At 38.1% G+C, this 21,530-nt stretch overlaps 1 protein-coding gene across 2 annotated transcripts in view; it reads left to right on the top strand.

Moving 5' to 3' along the window:
• The first annotated feature begins 233 nt into the window (after positions 1-233).
• The window catches only part of CDC42SE2 (CDC42 small effector 2), an 85,986-nt gene continuing 64,689 nt past the window's right edge, over positions 234-21,530 (top strand). Inside the window, exons 1-2 of one of the 2 annotated variants that reach the window (XM_009325371.1) lie at positions 235-292; positions 14,440-14,512. The gene's annotated coding sequence lies outside the window, so the exon portion shown is untranslated. Of the gene's footprint in view, positions 293-14,439; positions 14,513-21,530 lie in introns of both variants that reach the window. The other variant, XM_009325372.1, reaches the window with a different exon arrangement.

The raw sequence follows: 21,530 nt of genomic DNA, 5'->3' as shown, positions 1-21,530 counted from the left end.
TGACCGCCGTGGGGAGACCCGCACAGCGGCGTGAGGGGCAGAAGGCCTTTCCGGGGGGGGCGCTGGGGTGTAACAGCTATGACTTTGTTGTGCATCCGGAGAGGTAAAGTTGTATTTAACGCGGTTATTTGAAATGTGGCGCTCGTCTTCTGGGTTAAGCGTTTGGTTTTCAGGCCGTTATTCAGTGTGTGTAACCTTGTCCTCTTACCAAAATCATAAATCTTACTTTCATAGGCCAGGAGAACGTAAGATCCTGCGACTTTTAACTCCGAAGTTGGATGTGCATTAAACTGTAAGTCTTCTGATTTTGTTTTTGAACTTGGATGGATGAATGGAGTAATTATTTCACATTTGTGAGACAAAAACTTCAGAAGTAATTTAAATGAAACCCTAAGCAGACTTTTCCCACACCCACTGCAAATATATCCCTGCTGGACTGTGATAACTGGTTAAAAAAATAGAAAAGTAAAGAAAACCTGTAAAGCCTGGGGGGAGGGGTTGCCTTAAGCTGTTTTTTTTAGGTGTTTTTTTGGTGATGGGTTTTATTTAATCCTCAAGGGCTGGCAGTCATCTTTTAAGCTTAAATCAATGTATAGGAAACACCTGTAAGTGTAATACTAGTATGTTTCCTTATATTTAACTGAAGTAATTAATATTAGATGGTGCTTTTTCCTCACTCATAAGGAATGTTTGATCAGATTACCTAAGCAAATTAATTGACTAATAATTAGCTCAGTGAAGGTACAGATACCTTTCTGAAAGTTGGGTTTTTTATGTTGTTGAAATATAGGTGCAATTTTGAAAGATGTAATAAAATACTAAATTTCTATTGTAATAATTTTTTTTTGAAGGGTGAGAAGGGACTATTGTAGATGAAATTGTAGAAGGTGATCAAGCAAATGACTACAACCACTAATTAACTAAGTAGCAGCTCAAATAAGCGATGAGATAATTCACTGTATAAATTTTAGTATGTATATACATTTAATTATGTGTCAGTAGTTGCATCACTGCTCTCTTAAATTTAATTTCTCCCATTAGCTTGGGTGAGAAGCTAGAATCTAGATATAGCTGCCTGGATATCTAAAATTATTTTGCTAATGGGTAAAACTCTCTACATACTTTCTGCTTTGAGGAAAGGCTGGTATCCTTTCCACAGCAAAGAATCAGCTGGTCTATGTTCAAGAAACTTGAACATAGTGAAGTTTTTGTATACTTAGACCAAAGTTGTATGGATCAGAAATTACAGCATACAGTGTATAAAACATTATAATGCATTTGTACACCAGAGGAATGAAGAACTCTGAAACTGTTGTTAGGTGTAGCTTGTCCAGAAATGTTACAGCTGTGTCATACATTATCTTTGATTTAAAGGCTGTTTTGCTGAAAAATAATTGACAATTTACTTACGCTGTCATATAACCAGACAAAATAAACTGTTCTGAAGCTTGCTAGTAATTCTGACCTTAAGAGGGCGTCAGAAGTTCTGTGGTGGCTTGCAGTGTGGTGGTCTGTGGGAAGTCTTGTGGACGTGGTGGCTTGTCATGATAGGGAAAAGGCAGTTAGAAATGTTTTGAACATCCCATCATACTTTCTGCTGTCCAAAAAATCAGTTGAGTTGATTTAGAAACAGGAAAGGGAGAAGAGAAATTGAGTGTGTGTTCCAAGTGGCTTTTTAAATATTTTAGTGTGACTTTTTCTACCTAGATATCAGAGCTTTCATTGCAATGATAAAACATTAACCCTAGCGTAGTGTCGAGAAATCAGATCATGCCCTGTTGGAGGTATTACAGTAAACCAGAAGTGTTAAATGTCTCGTTTCATATTTTTCCTGAACAGGAAGTGTAATTGACACTCTTACATTTCTAGAAGGAGTAATGGTTTGTGGTGGTGAAATAATGTTAATCAGCAGTTGCTGCTATAATTCATTGTCCATGGAGGAGGAGTCCGTGTAACACCTGGTAAATTGAGCAAGTCCTTTAGAGCAAACTTGCACAAGCCCTTTAGATATTTGTGCCAGACCTTTTGACCCTCAAAGGTGGGGTGTGAAGGGGTTTCTTTTTTTGTCTCTTCAGTAGGGATTTCTTGCTAGAATTACAATACACTATTAGAAAAATACTTTTTCTTTACACTATTGATATATAAATTACAAGGAAAACATATTTCATTCTGTGGTATATAACTGAGGTAGTAGTTTCTTGGAGTTCAAGAATTTTTTTCAAACTATTAAGAATAGTGTTGAGACATTTTCTTTGCTTAATGTGATTTATAGACCAACGTTTAGGCATGAAGCACAATGTGGAATTAAGTTACTCAATGTAAAAAAAAAAAAAAAATGTTAAAGTACTTCTCTGAAGTACCTCTCTTGCAGGTCTTTTTATTTGTTTGTTTCATTTTTGTGAATTCAATTTGGCAAATTATATGTAAGCTTAGCATACCATATTGCTAAAGAAAATCTCTTGTCAGTCTGTTTTGCAAACTCTGTCATAATTCGTGTTAGCTCTACATGCAGAAACCCACTAGGTTCTGGTCAGTGTCACTGAGTGCTTGTCTAGAATTAAAATATGACTAACTTTCACTTACTTTTGAGTGATACTTTGATTATTCAAATTAGCTTTCAGCAACTTAGTTGCAACTCTTGATTACACTTGACAGCATGAGTCCAGGAACCGGATAGCAATTTATCATCAAATTCCTTACTGCAGCACATGTTTTTACTAGATACGGTTCTAGCTAATATTAAAGACTGTAGCCTTACATAGACATGCATCTGAGTGACCCAGTTATCTTTGGTCACCACCTTACCTTTGGGTATCTCTTCCTTGCTGTATGCCTCTCTGTGTGTTCAGATAGAGAAAATGGGTGAAAACTAGTGTCGCTCTTTGTAGAGCCTTGTTGTACCTTGCTGTGTTGTATTCATTAAAATGTATTTGCTAGTAACTACCATACCTGTTTAATATTAGTCTTCTTGTGTCTCCTAATCTTAATATTGGCTTGTAAAGCAAATAACTGAGTCTTAAAAGAACTGAGGGTGTTGTGAAGGTTAGTCGTAGTTTTGATACCTTAGAAGTCAGAGAAATGCTTTCTTATATATGCTGAAGGATTGTAGGGAATTGGCTGCTTTACTCCACAAATGTAGCCGATACATGTATGTCTGTCTTCTAATGCAATTTTATCAGTCCTTAAAGTATACTTAGCAGGGTTAACAGGAAGGAGTTTTTTTAATATTATAGCTGTCTTGCTGTATTACTGTTGCGTTAAAAGTACTGAAGCTAAGTGTGCATGATGATGTCTGCATGACTACATGATTATTTTTTTTCAAGAACAAATTTTTGAATAGACTAGATGGAGATGCATTAGAAAAGCAGGGACGTGGTGTTCCTTCCTGTAGCCAAGCCTGGGAGGAAAATAAAGTGCGGGTGGGGGAGGAGGAATGCTTCGCTGAAGGATGCTGATCCAGAGATGGGTGGGTTGGATTACTTTTTGTTTAAAAAAAGTCAGTAAATCCGAAGAGAGGCTTTTGAGTATTCACATTCACTTAAAGGTTTCAGGATATTTTGATGAAGCAAGTCTGTCTTGCGTGATTAGTGTCTCTTGTTTTATTGCATGACTAGTGATAATGTCAAGAAATAATGACAAATTCAAGGAACAAGCAACCTGAAGCAAATGAAAGTAGGTAGGAGTGCAATCAAACAGCTGCACTGAACATGTTGAAGCGGCGGCTTCACATAAAGAACAGATTGAAGAGGAAGTTTAGCAGGGAGAAAGCTGGCTGTTGTTAACAAAGAGAATGTAGGAAAGTTAGGCTGGTGAGTGTCCTCCTCCAAGAGGGTCTGTTCTCAGTGCCTGTTACATGGCTAGGTAACTCTGCTTGAGTTTGGTCTCTTTCTAGTTCAGTGTTTTGTGTGTGGTTAGAAGTGGATGTGTGAAATGAAACCACTAGTCCAAGGGTAATTATTGTCCCAAGAGGAACAGAAGTTTCTCTTGATTGCTTCTCCTCAACTCCAAGAGGAAGAGGAGCTCTCCTGCCTGTAATGAAGGCACAGTTAAGGGAGTGCAGACCTACTTCAGAGCACTCTTCCATCTTTGTCAGTGTCATGTTAACAGAAGGGTTTAGGAGGGAGGTGTAAGGATGAAGCATAAGGTGTCAATGCGATCAGCAGCAGGTTTTGCAGGCTTCTTCCTGGAAACATGACTATACTGTATTAACTTCCTCTGATTTGGTTAGCTTTCTGTCCAATCAGATTGGTAATATTTGTCATGAGATGTCAGAGGGAGAACTGATACCTTCTCTCTGAATGTGCAGTAGTGCATCGGAGTGGTACGTTGGAGAAAGCAAGCTGCTGACAATTGCACTGCCTGAAGAGCTAGGAACTGCTGTTCAGCTTGCTTCAAAGTTATGGTTAAGGTATATTCAACAAGCAACTGCAAAGCATCTCTGTGGGTTATGTTCAATGGATGGCTTGCTTATTTGGCTGATGTTGAAAGTATGGATCACAGTCTAGGCCAACATCTAATAATGTCAAAGGTCTATTGGATTGCAGTTACCTGAGCACTTGATCTGATACTGTGGTTATTAGAAAACTGTAGGCTCAGTCCTTCATTGGACGGAGTTTGAATCCTCTCCCCACCATACATAAATTGTAGCAGAAGTGTCATGGCCCATGATGAGATTTGTTTGCACTATATAAACCATTGCCTCTACATTGGAGTAGAGGTGCTGGAGGAGAAATTGCAATTCATCTTTAGCATAGTAAAGGAGAAACTTTCATCTAAACAATAATAGGCTCCTAATGGTAGGAGAAGATTACACATGGTGATGACCACTCCAATCCAATAATTTTTCACAGCAAAACAATTACAGTACTTACAGTTGCACTTTAGGCAAGCAGGGATAAAATATTGTAAGTATCTCTACCCATTTAGTCTGAAACACAAAGAGCTATTTGTTTTATCAGTATATAAATCACAGTACAAGGGCAAAACAATGCATGAACCAAATAGCTGATTACAGACTGCATCTTTCTTTGCTGGCTATTTTGGTGTCTTGTGCTTTTTTACAAATTACTGTACAACTCAACATGGTTTTTTACTGACAGTACATGCCTTGAACTTTATCAGTTATTACACAGAGTTCAGAAATGTTTTCTTAGGAGAACGAACTTTCCACAGAATAGGAAGTGTGTTGTCACCAAAGCCTTCCCAATCAAAATCCCAATTGTCCTCACAGAAAAAAATAAGTGTGTCTGTCTTTTGAATGAAGTTGGTGATTTCTGTCTTACACTTAGTGCCTTTTCTGTTATAAAGTACAGGCTTATCTTTGTATGGGCTTGATATACTTTTCCATCACTTCCTTTTTGGAAGGGAATCTTTTGTATTCACCCACTGAATTTGGAGACCGACTGTTTAAATCTTGTGCAAAAATAGGACCTTCATAAATTGCAGTTGGTTCCCTTGTCAAAAGTCATACTAGTAAGTAAGAACAATTTTTCATTTGAGCTCAACTACCTATTTCCCTTCTGAACCCTTCAAGTGAATGGTATCTTGCCCTGATTTTCCGTACTGAAGTCCTTTTCTAATAAGCTGAGTCTTATAAGATTTGTTCTGCCTTGAGATAATAAAAAGAAATTAAAATTGGTGTAAGAAAGTAGTTTGAAGTTGAGTAGTCCTGTTCACCTGAACTGTATAAACAGATTTTGAGGTGTGACAGAAATTGTTTTCTCCAGCCAAAACTGTGTGTAAGTATTTCAGAAGCAGGGGTTTACCTGTTTTTTATTTGGTGGTGACATATCCAAGAAGTCAATCTACAGTGCACTGAAAGAAAGGTTTAGAAACGCCTGTTTTAAGTAACCTCTAATTTTTAAGGGGAGGGAGGAGGGAGCAGGGAGTGGTCTTCAAATAATTGCTTTAGTTTTGGTATTTCCTGCACTCCTTGCATCAAATCATCAGATTATTTTTTTTTATTGTCCTCAAGCATATGGGGGGAATAATTTGTGGAGCTCATGGAAGACTAAGTCAGTAGCTCTGGTGCATTCCTTTATTTTCTTTCTCTTTTTTTTTTTTTGTTGTCCTATCAAAAATTCATCTTACACAAATGTTTAGGTGATCTGCTCACAGTGGGAACATATCACTGATCATGTCACTGGTATAGCCAGGGTTTGCTGAGTAATCAAATCTTCTTATTTCAGTGTTGAAATAGTGACTTGTTCTGAAAGATAAATCTAGGTGTGTTATTTGATGAAATTGTAACTTGTTTTCTGCTAAGCTGCCTTGTAATGGGTAAAACCTTGTGATGCTCTGGAAGAATGTTAGTTGTACTTAACACTGTATTGAAGTGAATTCGGAGGGGCAGTATGTCAGTACAGCCACTCTATTGTGAAATGTGATTGACTGTAACGCAGTTTTTCCATGTGGACCATCCCCCAGGGTCCACCAGTGCCAAGCTTCCTGTGAGGGCTCTAAAGAAGAGCCTGTAAATCCCTGCACCGGCGCCTCTTCTTCACCCAATCTTAATGATTGTTAAGTGGTGCTTCCACTTACCACAGTCCTTTCCCAGAAAGTCTGTAGGAGTCGTGAGGGATGCCTTTCAGATTTGAGTGTTTCAAGGTAAATCCTGGCTATGATGAAGTCAGTGGTGAACCATTCATTGAGATCCTGAATCCATTACAATTGTGTGTGTGAAGAAAGTCAACTGCATCTCTGCAAGAATGCATTTGCAAGGGTAGTATTTGTCATTACCTGCAGGTAGCAGTTATGTTGAAGTCTTGTCCCTTGTATTTCTTCATTAGAATCATAATTGTGTTAGTTGTATCCCAAGGTGCTTACAAACTAAAGTATGAGGACAATACATATACCAGAGGTTGTGATGGATTTGTTTATTTAACCTATTTGGTTGGGGCACAAGAACCAAGAATTGTCACCTTTGCTCCCAGTCCTGTGCCCTCTATGTTGTCAGGGTATGTATGCATTCACAGTAAGATGACCCTCATTTCATAAGATGTTTTGGGTTTTTTTTATTTCTGTTGAAAATTATAATAAATAAAAGGAAACTGCATCAAGAGTGATCCCACTTGTGGGAAACTCAAACAGGTATAAACCTGTTATAGTCCAAACAAGTGTGCATTTTAGTGAAATAGCATATAAATTAATAATTCCTTTAAAGAAAATGTTGTTCTGAAAGTGACAGTTCCACAGATAGCTACTCAAATGTTGGCAGAGGTAATGGGTTATTCTAGATTATGCTTTTTATACTCAATGTATGCTATTTCTTTTCTCAAATCCTTAAACTTAGTTCCCTTTCTTTCAGGGACAGAAAGCATAATGTGAAAGCTTTGTTGCTTTGTTTCTAGTGGTTGAGGTTATATCAAGATATTTTTGTCTGTTCTTGTGTAAAGACAGCATTATCAAACTATTTGTGGCTTATTGTCCCTTTAAATGTAACTTAATTTGTGTTTGCATCTATTCAAAGATGCTGAGGGCATTTCAAATACTGTACTGTTCCAAAATCCCAGGCAGCAAATTTTGCATGTCACCATGGTAATATGTGTGTGTGGGAGGAAGGCTAAAGTCAGAATCTGCATTAACAGAATCTGTTAATATTGCATATGCTCAGTGCCACTAGCACTGCTTGTTCTTTGATGTAGATATGTTCTTTGGTTAATTAAAAACAAAGTAATATGATGCAGCTAATACTGCTTATAGTCTGATTTTTAATCAGATTTTTTTTCTGATTCTGAAACTAATCCACTGAAATAATCAGATATGTGGGTAATCATTGAGTCTTCCTTCTGTTTAGGAAATGGCATGTAAGAATCTTGTAATCTAGCAAAGAACTTCAAAACTTATTCGTTGCCTCTCTAAGAACTTATCGATAGGCTTAAAAGTCAGCGTTTTACAATTGGAGCTACATACCAAGGACACTTACTACTGATAGCTCATATCCTCGTGACTTCTGCCAAGTCATTGTGAATGTTTAAGGTTCTTGGTTTTGGGTAAGCCTGTCTGGATGCTTTTGTACATGCAGTTGTTGCCTTAGACACAGAATTAGTTCTGAAGTGTAGTCAATGGTAGTTTAAATAAAAAAAAAAAAAAGAGGAGCTGTGTTCTCTTTTAGAGTGCTCAAACTGGTTCTTAATAATTGCCCTTATTCAGTCAGTGCTGATGACAGATAAACTTACAAATTCCTGTGAATTTATAGGAAGACTGGCTATTGCTTTTTATGGGGTACAGGAAAAGTTAAACCTGACATTTCTTGGCTCTTTACTACTGTAGTCTGAATAAACTGAAAAAAATGGGAGACTTGGATGAAGGATTATTTATTTTCCCCATTACTGTATTGATTGTCTCAAATTTTAATGAGTTGCAGTAACTTACTAGTTTAAAGAAACTGGTCCACTGCTATTGAGAATTACAGAGGCACTGTTACTGGTTCAAAATGCAGACGAAGTTATAATGACTTCTGTGTTAGGTGGCCTGAGAGAATGGGCTGCTTCTCTCTTTCATTGCATAGGTAAACCCTACAGCAAAACCACCAAGACAGATGTGGACTTGAAATGCTCTCTCTGCATCAGAGTTCAGATGGGTCAGGGGAGGCTCATGAGAGCTGCCTGTGACACCAGCAGAGTGGAGTAATTAGCCTGGTGTGACATGAACACTCAGAGTGTCCTGAACTTACGCAGTCAGCTGTAGGTCTGAGCCATCCATGTGTGCATTCACATCACTTGGTGATGTTTTTGTTTTGTTTTTACAATGCTATTCACGTGTTATATGCAGCCTGTCATAGCAATAATGCTTATTACTGTGGTATTTTTTTCTTCAAAATGCCAGGCCTCCTTTCGAGAGGGTAAGTGTGGGAAGCGATGACTTTGAAAGTCTTTGCCTTAGGAAAACAAGTTGTGTTTTTTCAAGGCTGTTCTTGCGAAGGCTGAACTCCGCTGTGTAGGCAGTGGAGCTGTTTGTATAACTAGTGACTTGCTAGGTTCGTTCTTTGCTTATTGAAGAAGGATATGTTTTATGTCCACTAACAGGATCTCTCTCTTTCTAGTTCTTTAAAAGACATCACTTCAGGGTCGATAGGATTTCGATGATCAGTTGTAGTTTTCGGTGGCTTTTTTTTGTTCTGTTGATTACCTTGACCTGTCTACTTCTGTTAGTACAGGATTTGTAGTAGCACACAGGTTGATTGTCACCTGTGTGATTTAAAGCAGACAGCTAAGGGATTATTCATACTAGATTTTGAAGCAAAAATTTAAGTAAATTACATCCTTTATCTGATAAATCAGTTAAGTTTATTCATGTCAGGTTCTGAAAGTCTGTGTTGGCAGGTACGAAAACACAGTACCTGCTTCTGAAAAGCATACTATTAAATGCACCTTCCTCCCACCAAACCCCCAATGGTATTAGCCTTTTTCAGCTGTTTTCTTATGAAAAAGGAAAGCCTTTACATATAGTGAAAGAGATCACTGTTAGATTTAGGTTGTATGGTAGTAAAATAATCTGAGAAAGAAGTATTAGCGCACAGATACTTTTTCCTTCTCTTTATGAAAGGCTTAGCCTCTCAAACATTGTAATACATACCAAGTTTCTCCATACTAAAAATCCAGTGTGTCTAATTGGAATGAAATATAAGGTTTCATGCCTTACATAGCTTAATTTCTGCACTCCCAGCCTCTGACCCAGGTATCTTTCAGTCTTCTCCTTAGTGTGTTCATACAGTGTTGTTCATTCATCATCCAAGTCGACACACCTGTGTCACTGATAAGCCAAAGAATTTCATTAGAACAGAGAAGAAATAGGAAGCGTGATGCCAGCACAGATAAACATGACCTGGAGGTCAGCCTTCTGTGTGTCTGACTCCTAGCAGTTTCCAAGAGGATCATTTGCTTTTTTCTTGGGGATGTTTCTGGAGGCCAAGGGAGATAAATGTAAACGTTATAAAATATTGGAATGTCTTAATGTTGCTATCTTCTAAGGATCTCTCTAAAACAATGTTTGAGGTGGGGAAGACTTATTCAGAGGTAAGTTCAAGTAGGCTATTGTCCCAAGTCCTCTTCTAGGCTAAGTTGGTGAATAGATATCTTTCTCCTTCAGATGTATTTAAGTGTAAACTCCATCTCTACATTGTCCTCTAGAGGACTCTAATTTTGAGACTTATATCCCTCTGATAGGAATGGGAGAAATTAAAATGAGCTTTCATGATTTTTTGTGCCTCAACTTACATTTAATGTTACATACCTTATGGCTCTTCTGCTTCCAAATCTGCACAGCTCTGAACTCATTGACATTTATTAACTCCATTCACATTCATTATGGCTCTATTAAATGAATTGGTGTATCGGTTATAAGTATCATAATGAAATGATAAAATATGCTCTACTGGCTATCTGTAATTTTCTGTATGCATGTGACTTTGCCACTGACTGGAATGGAAGGATGATTGAAATCTTTGTGTATATACTATACATGACTATAGAGATATGAAAATTACTTAGCAGGTGCATAACTAGTACTTGGTGTTTTTTCCATTTCTGTTTTTAATAGCTTGCAAAAGGATGAAAAAGTCAGATGTTCTAATGAAGATAACGAAACCCAACATAAAGTTTTAGATTATCATTTTCTTATGGATAAACTGGTGAAACAGCTGAAGTTCAATGTCTGGATTTTTTTTTTCAACGGAAAGGACTGAATGTTTGCAGGCTATTTAACTCTTCATCTATTGTAAACTCATGGCCTCTTTAGCTTAGAAAATACTTTTCCTTAGAACACAAATGCATTTTTAAAGCTTACACTTTAGATATATGTCTTCAAGTTTTTATCAAATTTCACCCTGTTCTGTGTAATTAGAAAATAACTTAGAAAATGTTATGGGGCTGCACTGATTTTTATCTCTGAATTTGATACTCTTAGTAAGAACAGCATTAATTTTCTCAAGTCTATTAATGCTTATGACACTTCTGTAGCTGCCCCATCAAAATAGACTCCTTTGGCATTTAGGTTCTCTAAAAGAATATGTATCTCTTCAGTAGAAGCACTGTACTAATAGATACGTTTCACCTTTTTAGGGTAATCTGTATGTCATTTATCATATTGATTTGTACTTTGTCATATTTGTTTTCATGCACGGGTTTTATACTGAACTTCTCAAAAAGACTAATATGACTTTAAGCTGTGATGGACTAAGTAAAATAAGAAATCATCTGAGCAGATAACGTCAGGATAATGATGAAATCGCCTGCTAATGTTGGAATGTTAGTGATTTCTTGTAACTGCTTAAATCAGTAATTCAATTATTATTTAGAAATACAGGAAGTATGCTGAATTGTTAGCTCTGAAAACAAGGCTTCAGACAAGTGTAAAGCTTCAAATTCTCAGGCAATGCTAACACTTAGACAATTGCTATTTATAACTGACATTCTTAATGAATGAGTGATGTAGGCAAGTCTGCAATAAGCTGTCCAGACTTCATAGAAAGTGATTACAGCTTGATTAGTAGTGTGCCTTGGCAGTACCTGCAAACAACCGTTCTTTCCACTCTGCTGGCTGGTACTCTATGCAAGTTCATTTAATAGCCTTTCAAGCCAGAAGTCTACCATTTATAGAAGTGGTTTTGTGAATTAAATTGTCCATTAGGATGTGGGTTCAGTCTACAGGCTTCATTCATCTGGGACTCTAAATAGCTGTGATGCAATGGCTTACAACTACTGGTCCAGATCTCATTTGTGACTGACTTTTAAAAGTGTTATTGTACAAGGATGGCTTTCATTGTTCTGTCATGCTGCTCTTACAGCATGGCCCTAGGTTTCTAATGCTACAGTTTAGGGAGGTGTAATTCATTTATTTTCTACTTAGTCTATTTTTCTTCAGGGAGAGGGGTGGAGGAAGACATTTGGCTTAAAAGCTATCTACTGTTACCTCATTTTTATAAATATTGTTACATATTGAAATGGCTTATACAGAATTGCAGTGTCTGCATGTTTAGGATGTTACGTGTGCTATTAATGTGTACTCTGTGCTAACATCTCATAATGCAGAATTGTCTCAGTTTTCTCTCAGTAAAATTTACTGATATGAATCTTTCTCCACTTTGATTTCAGTTGCATTGCATTTGAGTAAGGAGGTCCGTGTTTAACTACAGTTAAATTAGTTGGTTCTCCTATCTACATGTCAGATATTGTCCACAGAGTCTTTAACTAGAAGGTAGCCAACTTTCAGTGACAATTCAGTTACAAAATTGACATCTACTCTAAAAATGCATGTTTGCCTTGCTGGCTTTAAGGGTTTTATTTGTTTTCTTATTGAACTTGTTAGGCAACCAGTGCAGTGTCATGTGTTAATAAGCTGTTTGCTCAGCTGTTTTGTCTGAGGAACAAGCTTATTGTGATATGGTTATTTTACTGGGGGGAGGAGGCAGAAATCATCAGAACTCTGAATTCAGAATTCTGAATATAGTTTATGTGGAGCCCATCGCTATGATATGAAGTGTTTTCCCTGTGTGCCTCTGCTGCTATGTTGATAGCCTCTTGCTTTGCTCAGACTAGATGTCCCATCTTTGGGACCTGTGGTTCTTTGAGCCCTTCATCTAGTAACTCTACACCCTTTATGTAGTCTGTCAAGCTTATTGTTCTGTCAATTAGAGTTTACTTTTGTCGTCTCCTCATTATTCTGAGGTAACTAAAGAGTAAAAAGCTGTTGTCTGACTCCTTAGCCAAAGGAAGGAGTCTCAAATCTCATTCTTTCCAGAGAGTCTCCTTGTGTCACTCTCAGGGCTATGCAATCATCAAACATTATCTTCACGAAGGCAGTTATAGCCAATTCCTAATACTGTTCCTCTTAGTAATCTACTGTTGTGAAGTCTGTCCTTTTTGACCACCCAGATTTCTATCTTAACAAAAAAGGTGATCAAAGCTTTCTGTCTCTGACATGTAATGCTGTGCAGACAAGTTTCCCCCCTCCCTCTTTTCCTCCCCAGCATTCTTCTCTTCACTTACCATTTTTCTTCATTTATAGTCTATTTTACCTGCTCTCTTCTGCCTCAGCTCTTTGTTCCTAGCCCATAAATTTTCTGACAGTCTTTTCTGAAAACTACAGGCGTAAAGGTTAAAAAAAAACCTTAAGCCAGATTTAAAAAGTAAAATTATGTCAGTCTGAGAAAAAGCAGAACACTTGGTTCCCTGGTTTGTGAGCAAGGAAGGGCTGAAATATGACAAACAAGCCCCCAGTGAAAGTCAGCAAGCAAATGTCTTGCCATGTAGTGTGAAAGATAAAACACCAGGGAGCTCAAGTGTAGGAGAGGTTTTTTTGTTTGGTTTTTTTTTTAATACAATCTATAAAACGTTGCCCTACCTAACATAAGAGGTGCATAAAATTTAATTTACTACTACTTTTACCTTATTTTACATGAACATTTGAAGTGTGAACTGGATTGTTTGGAGTTTTCAGCTTTCCTCACAGTTTATGTCTGTTTTGAAGCCCATTTCTCATAGATGAATGCTGTCATGACAGGTTGTCATTACAGGTGGATGCTCTCTGAATACAGGGGTGTACTAGTTTGTTGTGTGGTTTGGTTTTTTTTTTTTTCAATACAGGTTTAACACTGGTAAATAGTCTGCTGCTACTTCAACAGCAGATTCTAGAGCAGGGATTCTTCTTTTTGCCCAGAGCCAGCTCTTACGAATGTGTTTGCTTTCTGCTATTGCCTGCAGTACTTGTAATCCATCCTTCCTTTTACTGAGAACTGCTGAACTTAGTAGCAGATGTCATGGACAATAATTCAAGAGCAAACTTGTTTGCTAAACCTCACACGTGTCAGGAGACTTAACTGCCAAGTTACACATTTTTATCACACACTTGGTACAAACCAGTTATTTTCTGAACTACCTGGTATTGCCAGTGATCTGAAGGCTGATCAGTAAGAACTAACTAATGTTGCACACAAAAATGTTGGAGTATACATCTGGTTTAGGGCCTCTCCACCTGTCCCTGCTAATACTAAGGTTTGACCCTAGCAAAGGGAGCAGCCAAAACTAAGTAGTTACTGCTTTTGAACCCATGCTCCTTATTTACTTCCTTTAACTATGTCATACATACACACACACATATACACACACATATGTATATTTTAAACAGTGTGCAAACATATTAGAAAAAGAATAAAGAACACCCAAGAGTGCACAAGTCAGTGAAGGTTTCTTCCAGCACTGCAGTGAACAAGGTAGCCTCTAATACTTGAATTCATTCACAAATGGCAGTAGCTCAGCCATTCTGATATCTGTGATGCTCTGCAAAGGAGAAGAGCTGGAGAAACTCCCAACTCTCTCTCTTAGTAGCTGTTTTCTTCCTGCTAACATGAAGTTACATTGCTGTTTGTTATAAATACTTTGCATTAGGAGCTGTAATAGATAGTTACTTATGCCATTTTTCCCCTCCTTCCTTGCTCTCTAGAATTGGGGATCTCTTCAGTGAATAACTTGCTGCTTAAAGAAAGGACTAGAGTAACTGAAATCATGAAATTCAGGTAGGCAATACTGTTAGATTACTTTATGTTTACCTCAACTTTTAAAGCAAAGATGACAGATCTATGAATATTCATTGTGGTACCAAAACCATTATAGCATGATAGGGATTTTGACCTTAAGTAGATTGGATCTGGTTTCATGGCTCTTCTCATGAATTGTAAGCAGCATTTCAAGTGCCTCCCTGGTGATGAGCCCCTGATAAGAAGTCCAGCAGAATTATGATATGCAAATGTCCTTTGTGCTCATAATAAAAACAGATTGATTAATATTCATATCTAATTCAGACTAACTTTGACAGGAGGTCCAGGTACTTTGTGACCCTCAATTAATTTAATGAATTATTTTTGACAGCACTACATAGTCTTGTTGCCCCAACAGACTCTGATATTCATGGTGTGTGCAACCACATATACTTTATCTAGATTTCCTTCCCTAGTTTTCTTACCAAAGTATATTCTTGATGGATTTGCTAATTACTTTATGTGAATTTCACATTCCTATTCCTTTGTTCAAAGTAAGCCTTTTAATTAGATCTCCATTACCTAATTCTTCAATAAGATGACAAAACTCCTTTGGTGTTTTGTGTGATACCTTTCATGGCTTTAATAATTTAACTTGCAATTTAATATCATGCTACTGCTTATCCTGGTTTGCTCAGCTTTGAAGGACCCATCCAGCTTGACTTTACTGCTTTCTAATTCCCATCAAGTACATGTGCTTTGGTGTGGTGTTAAATTATGTAGATGAATGGCCAGTGTTTTTAATCAGCTGAATTTGCCTCCAGCAAAATTCTGGGATAGATATATTCCTATTCGACTTTAGTAAGTGGTATGATTGCAGTGCATTTATGTAGGGTTAATTTCTGTGGATTATATGAGTACTGATGGAACAGTTAAACCCTGAAACTACTGCTGGTTTCTTATGAGCTCGGTTCTGTTCTGTACAACAACTTTAATTTTAGAAGCTTGTAAATTCTACTTTAATGTTTTCCTTTACTGTTTTATATTTCACTGTCTAAAAAATCCAAATGAACTGTGAGAAGGATTCTGTGAGGTAACAGCACTTTAGGAAATGTGCATAAAAATCTCTTACACATACTGCTTCCTCAGAAGGAGGTGTAACTTGTGGAACACATTGCACAATTCTCTGCATTGAGAGCAAAGCCTGCAAAACACCGTTTCATTTCTCAGTTACTGTGTAAGAAATATCTTTCTATTTTATCTTATTCTTTGTGCTTCTGAGCACCATTCATGAAGTATGTAATTCAAGTAGCAGTCAAACTTGATGCTTTACCATAAAAATACTCAAAGTATGCTGACTTTCATTTAAATACTGGTAAATGGCTAACACTACATTTTCTGTTTCCTTCTTTCTCTCACCCTTCCCTCATATTCCTTTGATAACTCTGAAGTGTTTTCAGTACGACTGACGATACCAGACATGTTTGGGCTTATCCTTCATGTTGTGCACTTTCTCTCTATGAACACACCTGTTTTTTTTTTTCAGTTCTGATTTCACTATTACTTGTAAAATCTTTCTGTCAGAGAGCTTGGGGAAGGAGGAGTCTGCACATGAATTTACCCTGGAGAAGTATGTGACAAAGAGGTGGTTTTATTGCTAGCATGTGAAACTGGAAGCATAAGTAGCATCCCAAAGTGGGAGCAGGAGCTGCAGCCTTCCTTCATGGCCCTGCGGTTCCTCCTCTGGCCTGTGTCTTGTAGCTATGCCTCAGGAGCATCCCCAGATGTTTATATACCCACCCTGTGGAAAAAACATTTAATTGCAGAATGAAAACGGGGTGTGCGGATGGGGAATCTCTGTCCTTGAGACTCTGTCAGGAGGGGGGAGAGAGAAGAAAGAAATGGTAGCCCAATCAGGTAATTTTAAAATAAATAAAAAAACCTACCAACCCCATAAAACCCCCCAACCAAAAAAGCTCACCCTGTGGAGGTGGATGGAAGAGGGGAAAGAGCAGGCAGGTGGTTGGGTAGCAGATGTAGGGGTAGTAAGGGCAGGTAAAAGATGGTGATGTCTCTTTGAAGAAGACGACTGAGAGGAAAAAAGGAGGAATATTTACTACTGAAGGAAAGCAAGGGCTGTACTGCAAGCAGCAGGAGGAGGACATGGGCATGGATGAGAGCTATGCAGGAAGACCAAGTGGGGAAGAGACAGGACTTCTCCTGGAGCACTGGTGTCAATCAGTGGTGATCCCCTCTGGAGCAGGGGGAGGCAGGGAGCAGAGAGAACTGTACAGTGCGAAAATGTGTATTTTGTTCTTGTGCCCAAAACAAGTGAAGTGCAATGGGTGTTCCCAACCTGTTGTCTGCCCTTTCTGTACAAGCTCCAGGAGTGTCTGCAGGAAGCTTCAATCACAGGGCAGGAAGTACAGCCTTCCTGACTTGCCTCGCTGGCAGATACGAAATTGATGAGTGTAAAATCTCCATAAACATCTTACAGAATGTCCTATTCCAGCCTAAAAAAAAAACCATGCTTGAAGTCCTAATATTTTTCTTCATTTATCTTAAGTATTTTGAGGTTCAAACTGACAGTTTGTAAGACAGTCGTGCAGGACAGTGCACCAGGGCCGTTCCCTGCTGCCTCTTTACCCAGAACCCTGCAACTTCTGCCTCCTCTGTCCTGCAATTGTGTGGCTGGACTCACATCTTCATTCACATAGCCAGTGTTTCTTGTCGCATGACTTTGACCACATGGTGGGTGGATGTACTTCCAGTCATGTGAAGGAGAAGGCATTAAGGCTTGTGGCTCTTCATCATAGTTAGTATATTCCTCATCTGGTCTCATGATATTTTGAAACATGTACTTTCCAACTGCTTAGAGCAAACACAGAACAATCTGAAAAAAAGATAAAAACGTGTTTTCCTTAAATTTTCCCATTCTAGTATTGCTACTTATCACTTAATTAACTAAAGGTCTAGAATACTGGGGTGGGGGAGAAGGTGGAAAAAAATTTCTTTTTTCCCTTCTGGAGGTAGTGTCAAAATGGTAGTGAATTTTAGATAATGCTTTTACACAAGTAAATGACTTGAGTTTGTCAAGGAAACCCTTACTCCATTCATGTCTAGCACTAAAAGCTCCTGCAACACTTCTGCAGTACACTTTTGCAGCCAGAAGTCCTAGTCTAAAATGTTAGCAGACTATTCATGTGTTGTGTTTGCGTCTGGATACCACCACAGAAATGCCTGAGTATCTTCAAAATTGGAAATATGTCTTTTCTATTACCTTCCTTTTGTAGTATATGGTTTTCAAATTTGGTTTATGGGCCATCTTTTCTGAGTAAGATTTTCATGGGTTTTAGTTTCCTGTGTAAGGAAGTGTTTAGACTTCATCCACCACACTTTCATCAGTTCTGTATGACTCTAATTTTCAATTTAATAATTGATTCCTGAAGTTGGAGCAATGGCAGAAAGAGAAATTTTAGTTCACTTATTTAACTGAAATTTATATGTGCTGTTCACTTTAAGGGCAAAGGAAAAAATTCACATAAGATGTTGGATTTTAACATTTTGGTTAATGAAGGACTTTTGTTTTTCAGTTTAGCTTAACTTATACCTGCAACTCCTGAGTTCTGATCATTGCATTAATCCTGTAGAATAACTCTGAAGTAACATGAGTGCAAAACTGTGCTCTTCTGTTAGTCCATTTCAGATGCCTGTTTGTACAAATACTCACATTTCATCACTGCTGTCTCTTGCACCAACTGTGTTTGTACCTGACTGTCCTCCACTTCCTTCATTGTTAAACTTTGGTCAAATCACTGGGGTGCAGCTGGATTGTGTGACTGATTCAGCTTCTTACACAGGTCTTCAAAAACAGTTTTGGTTTTTTTCCCTGAAACATTTTGTTTGCATTTTGAAGTAGAACACAACTGATCCAACTGAACGATATTAATGCAGAAGTCCACAGCACAACTTTTGCTGTCACTTTTCACAGTAAAGTGGAACATGAGGAACGAAGTCACTGAAGCTTTGTGCCAATGGAAACCATAAAACAGAAGAAAGCTGGGAATCAAAGACTGACATAAAAAAATTGCTATCATGGAAGCCAACTTTCATTACACCTGTCTGTATGAAGAGAATAGTAAACAAAAAGTAGGATAGAAAAGTGTGTCGGGAATATCGGTTGGTGTCTAAATTAGATACTTAAACTGGTTTGTCCTCCTTTGTGGGTAAGCCATCCTGCAGTGTAATGGGAAAGGGAAGGAAGGCACGAGGCCCACAAAGAAATGGTGCTAGGATGTACACCTGCATGATGTTTGGTTACTGTAGTTTGAAATACTGAATATACACCCTGAGAGATCTTTCATTTTCAAGGTTTTACATTTAGACTTCTAACTAGCTATAGAATGTACTTTATAATGACATTTTAAGTATATCTAACAGATTGGGAAGTTCTGTTCTGTAAGATTTTTTTTTTTTCTTTCTGGAAGTACAGTCATATGCTGTAATCTTTTCCTTAAACTGGCTAAGCTTATGTACAGTGTGAAATATGGTATCCTGAAAAACCTGTACGTGCTTCCTGCCCTCTTACACTGTACTTTGCAATAGTGTTTTTGTTCTTATATGTGGTTTTATGCAGGAAAAGAAAGTTGCCATTTTGTAATTAAGGCACAAAGCCTAAGAAGCCTAAGAATACAATTCTGGCTTTTACCACTGTGAATAATCATATCTCCACAGAAAATGCCCCAAGCACACGTGGTGCGTAACGCTCAGGACAGAGTGCTGTCTGCAGTGAGAATGCCAAGGACAAATGTCCTGGGACTACTTGAAACCTGGCATCCTGTTTCCTGGGGGAGCCCAGGCTGAGTGTTAATAGTCCTTGTTACAAATTGTGTAGTGCTTACTGTCTGTCTTCTGTACATCAGATTTGTAGTTACCCTAAAATGTGCAATGCCTATCCATTCAGAAAAGCTACCAGAAAATGTGCATGCGTTATACAGTCAAATTAGATCACTATAAGTATCAAATAATTAAGGAACCCTCTTCTACAGTGTGAAATTACTTGAGATACTTAAAATTTAGTAAGTTAGGTAGCTCAGAGGCAGAGAAGAGCTCACATGAAGGCTGGATGCAAAAGTGAACACAAGTGGAGGAGACCTGTTTCCCTTACCATATCTAAATCTTGCTCTTGAATTCTGGGTGGAACTTCAAACCATGGCAACTGTCCATTTTCTTCAAAAGAAGGAAAAGGATAATATTTTCTCCTATATTAATGATCTAGTATCAAGAAGGAAAGAGGAAGTAATGAACAGAGTTTTGCTAATGGCCCAATTTAACTTTCAGGTTCATCTTTGCCCTAGAAAGTACTCTTCCACTCTGTCTTCTTTTGGATCAACAATTGCTACAGCACACTGAAGGACATGGAATGGATTATTTTCTATCTTTTTTTTTTTAACATTATGTACGGCTTACTGGGTACTCCCTTAAAAGGAAAAGCACTTTAAGCTATGTCCCTTGAAGGAGGCATGTGTTCCAGTAAGCACTTATTCAGGACTTTGGCGCGTAGATTCAAAATACTGTCTTGAAAACCTTACTAACATTCAGCATTGGACATGCAAATTTCATAGACATCTTGCTTCCTTTCTGTAGTTTCACAGACACCTAGTCTGCATGTTTACCCATATCCAGAATTGTTGCAGTTTGGTTGAGCTGTTTGGATGCTACCTTGTGTCCAGGAGAGACTGACCTAGTTTCTTGGAATATGCTTCATTCAAATCATATTAGGCTTCTTGCAAGACACCATTCTGTGATGTCTTTTTTTAAATATAATGTGCAAAGTAATTTCTTGCTGCTCCTGCCTCTTTAAGCATGAGCTAGTAGCTGCAGCGTTTTTCAAGAATCTGATTCCTTCTTTTGACTGAGGCAATTCAGAAGAAGTACATCTTGTCTTTCTGTCTTTCTCTGTATTGAAATCTATTTCAATCTTTAATCCTTCTAGTCTTTCTTGATTCCTAGTTATTAATCCTACTAGGAATGTTATCTGTTACTGAATAAATTGGGGAGGAAGGGTAAACAGGCCAATATTTCCATTATTCCTGTTGCATGATAGATTTGTGCCTCTCTCTGGCTGGATTATGCATGACCGACCATTCTTTTGAGGCTGGTTTGTTAGACTTCATTCCAAGTATTTGTCAACAGTTATTCTGTCAGTCAAGTTGGGTCAACCAGCCTTAAGTATGAATCATGTTTGGAGGCTGAACTGTATTTGCACATCCTGAGCACATTGACTCGTTGGTGCAGGCATTTGAAGAACTGGAACAAGCTGTAACTTCTTTAAATCCCATTGACTGGCAGAAGGGGAATACTGCTTTTGAATTGACTCAGGCAGGAAATAGTGGTGGTGGGGTTGCAGTGGCTTCACTGGGGTTTTTGCTTGCTTTTTAGTTAATATGAGTGAATTAAAAAATGAGGGTGGTAATACCAGCCTAGCCCCTTTTTTAAGACTAGTCTTGTCAAGTTAGTGCAGTATTGTTGGGGAAGATGCTTTTACTGTGGTGAGGTGGAAATGTGAAATACCCTCTCTTAAAGAGGAATGCATGGGTGGCAGTTATTTGCTATACATGTATATGAAAAGATGTTAATTTCCTTATGCAGAAGAGGGAGTGGAGGCATGGAGAAGCATTGTAATTAATTATTGGGGGGTGGGGGTGCCAGAGGAGTTGTTTGATTTGTAAAACAGCAAGCCAAATCTGTAGTTGAGTAGCACCTGCCTCTTAAAAATCTGGCAGGCTTTGAGTGGAAACTGCTGGGTACTTGGCACTTCTGAAAATCTAGCTGCCTAACTTTCCAGTTGTGTTCTGAGATGCTTCTAACATAAGGCTCCTAAATTGAGTTGCCATAAGAGACCGGGGTGCTGCTGTATTGAATGTTTTCTGCCTTTAATGGACTGTGACTTAACAAGTAAATGAAAAGCCACACTGTGACATCGATCTCTGTAGACCCAGCTGATTTTAAAGTGCAAATCCCCAGACTAGTTTGTACACAGATGTTATTACTTGAT

Source organism: Pygoscelis adeliae, unplaced genomic scaffold, assembly GCF_000699105.1.
Source record: "Pygoscelis adeliae isolate BGI_AS28 unplaced genomic scaffold, ASM69910v1 Scaffold336, whole genome shotgun sequence".
NCBI classification, from domain to species: Eukaryota; Metazoa; Chordata; class Aves; order Sphenisciformes; family Spheniscidae; genus Pygoscelis; species Pygoscelis adeliae.
Note: the sequence above shows the minus strand (reverse complement) of the source record. Positions and strands in the feature narration are given on the sequence as shown.